This window comes from Acanthopagrus latus, chromosome 13, assembly GCF_904848185.1.
Source record: "Acanthopagrus latus isolate v.2019 chromosome 13, fAcaLat1.1, whole genome shotgun sequence".
Classification (NCBI taxonomy): domain Eukaryota; kingdom Metazoa; phylum Chordata; class Actinopteri; order Spariformes; family Sparidae; genus Acanthopagrus; species Acanthopagrus latus.
The window spans coordinates 25,082,547-25,087,331 of record NC_051051.1 but is presented as its reverse complement, the minus strand read 5'-3'; the positions used below and the strand labels follow the sequence as shown (position 1 = coordinate 25,087,331).

Here is a 4,785-nt window from a genome sequence, read left to right as displayed (position 1 = left end):
TACACCCACTCAGGACTGCTCACTTGGCTGTGAAATAGAAAAAATACACATGCAATATATTGTATATTTTTATATAGTATTCATGTCCACACTTTTTTTAATTATTTATTTTTTGTGTAAATACATGCTGCTGCTGTGTTTTTTTTGAGCCACTGGAAACAAAATTTTGTTCTCATTGCACTGTAAAGTGAAATTTGAATGACAACGAAAGAAAGCCTAAGTTTTGACAATGCATGTTACTATTAATGCCATTTGAGAAGGATGCAAAGCAATGTTGTTGTTTTTTTGTTTTTTTTATTACAGCATAAGATGGTAAATCTGTATTAAGCTCTTGAACAGAACTACATGCTGAACATTTCAACCTGTGGAACGTTTTTCTGTCACTTGAGAAACTGGATTCTATCCAATAGAAATGTGCTGAAATGTTACTAAATGCCTTGTACATATTCTGAATGTTGATTATTATGGTACAGTTATGTAACTTGTGTATGTTTTCAGTCTAGAATGAAACATGTCATTAAATATCAAATAGATTATAATGGCATTTGGCACAGACATTCATAGTTCCCAGAGGATGAATACTAATGATTTGGCAATCTCTTCACTCGTCATCTGGTGCCATCATTATGTCAATCCATCCAACACTTTAGATCTTTCAGGCATTTAGTCAAGAACCAACAACAGTCCCGCCAGCCTCAGCTGTACGCTGTGCAAAATAACATGCAGGCAAGTTCAGCTAGGATTTTAGCTTGATAACATGTTTAGCTAAGATGACAAACATTGGAAAAGTTATATCTGCTTAGTACTATCATGTTAGCATTTGATATTCTTGCAGATGTTAGCATGCTTACATTAGTCATCAAATTAATATCAAATCGTCAGGTGAGAGGCGTTCAGGCATTTTGAGGTCGTTATGTCCGATTTCTATTAGTCCACATTTCTGCAGACCTTGTCTTACTCTCAGTGTTGCTCTATTTCACAGAATAAAGTCAGCTAATTGGATATTTTGCCTTTATCCCCTCATGCAAATCAAGTATTTTTACCCAATTTCAGTGAAATTTCAAGGTATTTCCACTTATATATTATTGCGTATCTCTACTGCTGGACATTTTGGTAAAATCTATTCTTTTTACATCATTTCATTTAATTAGCAGATCAAAATTTCACACACAAAACATTACATTTCTAAACATTTTATTCAGTTTTTGATGATTACAGCAGGAGCCCAGTATCATATTTTCACAACTAGTACTTTAATGTTCACCGTGTACCTCTTCACTGCTAATGTAATGTTCTTCTATTGAAGTGACTCTTTGAATGGACTTGCTCCAGTAACAGCAGTGGAGGTACTGAGCTCACCAGCAGCAGGTGCCCCTCTGTGGTTCTGTCCACACAGGACAGAATGGCCCTTTATCTTCTCACCTGTTTGCTTATTTGATTTTTCGAGACACCTACAAGTTGTTCACATCCGAAAGCTCAACAGAGGAGACGCTGGTACAAACTGACATACGGTGAGCTTTTTAAATATTAACACACATTATGTTCCTGCTTGCAGTTGGCAGGCTGTGTTAACTATGCTAGTAAACGTAGCTCTGATTAATAGATGAGGTGTACGACTTGGCCTTACTGCTGCCACAGATGGTGACCTCTTTCTTTACTGTGATGAGAAGCAGAGGGAGGTGAGGAGGAGCACAAAGGCAAAGAAACAGAGATAACAAGGAGCCAGGAGGAAAAAAAGGGGGGAATTTAGGACAGACTGATCCTCCTCCAAAAAAGAAAGTTAACAATGCCTGGCTGAGTTTTAAGTGTAATTCCCTCCAGCGCTGTAAGGTGAAGCTACACCCACACAGAGACATTGTTTTTTAAAGGGAAAGGCAACTAAAAAAAAATCCATCTTCCTACGCGTGCCTCTGTTGGCTTGAAATGTGGGTCTAAAAAGTTTGTAGCTTGCTCCTTCTAGGGAGAACAGTGGCTGTAGTCGGTGGACTCACAGAGGCCAACAATGAAATCCAATCGAGACACAGTGTTAAGGCAAATGTCAAGCAATTACTCCTCGCGGCATAATGCTCCACCGCTGAACTGTGTGCTCATTATGTTCCAATCTTCATTTTGCCAATGAATCACTAAAAGAGGCAATGAGTAAGTCTCCTTTTAGTTCTATTGAGCTTATTCATTTCAGAGGAAACGGAACAAAATCAATTAGTCCGCTTTGTGGAACATTTAGCTTAGCTTAGCCTAAAGAAAGCAGGGGAAACTGGACGCTCAAAGGTGCATTTCAACAAATACAGCGCTGAGTCTCGTCCCCACCATGAAATTACTGAGTTGGCAAACTTACTTAAACTCTAACAAAAACAGCAGGTAAATCCTGGATACACGGAGCTTGCTATCAAACAGAACTGCGTGCAATCAGGAAAACAGACTGTCACATTCTTTTTGCTGCACTCAGGTCTCTGAGTGGGAGCAACATTTATGCAAATATATGGTTTAAGCATATTAGATCATATTAAAGTGGAGTAGAGCTACTGTGAGGTAACTTTAAAGTTTTGTGCACTGAACACACGTCCTCTTTCAGCCCTCAGAATGTGTTATGTGTCATTCTGTGTCCGGCTACAAGCTCCGTTCACGTCCGGCATTTTGACTCGTCAGAGCAGCGGAAGGCTCAGGTGAAATTTCTAACATTACTGACAGCTGTATTCCGTTCAGGTGAGCTCTCTCCAGGGCTCTGGTGTTGTGCCTGCTCACTCACTGACGAGGCTTACTGGGACACCATGTCAACAGTGAATGCAGCCGTGGTTACTGATACCTGTCACACCTTTGCTTTTCAAAATGGTCTGCTGTGAGAAGGGTCTAATGTTTTGCATGTGTGTGCTTGTTCTATGTCCTTTTGGTCTTTATTGGTATGTAGCGCACTGATGGCTGACTGAGGACACCTGTGTGAAGATGTGTACTGGGTCCTATTTACACACTCTATCTTAACTCCATGATACAAGAGCCAGCTTTTGTTTGTTCTCCTTTTTGTTTTTTGTTGTAATTTTAATGTTGTATTGTTTTGCCTCTTCTCTTGCATTGTGTCCCACCTTACGGTGCTGATCTACAGTGTGAAAACTGGGCAATAGATTGTGTACAGGTGAGACAGTTTTGGAGTTGCATGAAAGCTGATTTCTCTTCGTTCTTTACCTCTTGTCTTGAACATGCTCATCATCAAACACTCAGCACAACACCAAATATGTGGATGCCCACAAATGTCAAAGGTTACAGTTATATTTTATGGAATCTCAATCACAATTGAGACAGTAACTTTAAGCTGCAAATGACCATGACAAACAAAAGATCTACCCTCAGGTGGTTCAGTAACTCCTGTGATTATTGCTCCCCTCAGGTGGAAGGCGGGGCAGAGCTGTGATTGGGTGCATCTTGGCCCACCCAATCAGAAGCGCCACAGTTTAGAGGAGGGTGGTGGAGATGGCCACGCCCACACAGTCTGAGAAGATGTCCAATCAGCCGAAATAATGCAACTCACCTGTGTGGGTTAGCCATAGCTGCGCATGGCTTTTCAATGCAAATGATGTGGGTAAAGAATACATGCTCGTTCTCTTCTTAATTTACTAACGCTTGACACATATCACATACAGTGTAGTGTTGCTATCTCTGCTCCCCTTACTCCTCTCCGTACTCAGTATGATGCTCTGAATAAATGAACAGCAGCTCTAGTAACCCCTCTGAATTCATGAAGAGTGCCAGAGTGCTGACACCCTGAGTGCCAATTTATGAGCTCACCGCTGAGTGAGGAAAATACAAAAAGCTGTGAGTCACGAGGAGACAGAAGGAAACCAAATGGAGAGACAGGGACATGTGTTTTTGTGTATGTTCATCCTCGATGTATGGAATTAAGTGGGTATGCAACAAATATCCTGCTGTTTGGATTGGAGTGTCCATCAATTCCGCCTATTGTGTTTTGTCTGCTTTGACTGTACAGCATCCGGGCGGCTCGTTTTAACAGATGATTGCGGTTTTCTATAATTTTTTGGGAGCACATTTCATGCAGTCAGATGGAAAACAGGAGGTGTGGCACAGTTCACATCTCATAAAGTAAATATGTACCATATACAGTCACAGCCCTGTTCAATCCCTGCTCAGAAGTCAGAAACGGTTTGACCTCCTGGGTGTTAGATTACCCAGATCTTTTTTCATTCCCTCGCCCTTTCACATCAACGTCCACGACAGATTTGACATTCAGGCTGCTCAGAAGTTAACAAACGAATAAAGACTCAATCAACATGAGGGCCATTTGTCCCACTGTACCTGCACTGTGTGTTTTTAACAAAAAGAGAGACTATTACAAAGCACTGAAGCAGGTAATTACTCCAAAACTAATTAGCTGACAAGTCAAGGACAGCTATAAATGCAAAGAAAAAAGAGGAGGGGGGGAGGGGGCTCTCTATCTACAGAAAGAAAGGGGGAGAAAAAAAAAGCAATTAGATGTAAAATGTCTGGAAATGTAATGTGTAAACAATGGAGGAGAGCAGTTAGGGAGGGGATCCAGATAGATGGAGATTAACTGGAATAATACGACTCACAATACCACCAACACACACGTATACAATGACAAACACTATCGCTCTTGTTAAATCTATTTTATTCGCGCCCTCCCGCTCGCACCCTGTAATCCTCCTCTTCTAACCGTTATCGTCCTCCTTCAAATGTAGCCGTCCCTTTTCTTCTTTCATTCATTCTCTCTCTCCTCCTGCTCGTCTTTCTTTATTCTCTAATATGCCTAAACACTTT

At 40.9% G+C, this 4,785-nt stretch overlaps 1 long non-coding RNA gene across 1 annotated transcript; it reads left to right on the top strand.

Moving 5' to 3' along the window:
* The first annotated feature begins 3,094 nt into the window (after positions 1-3,094).
* LOC119031540 lies at positions 3,095-3,633 on the top strand. Its single transcript, XR_005078636.1, has 2 exons — positions 3,095-3,127; positions 3,380-3,633. It is a non-coding gene; the product is annotated as an uncharacterized LOC119031540 (long non-coding RNA).
* The last annotated feature ends 1,152 nt before the right edge of the window (positions 3,634-4,785 follow it).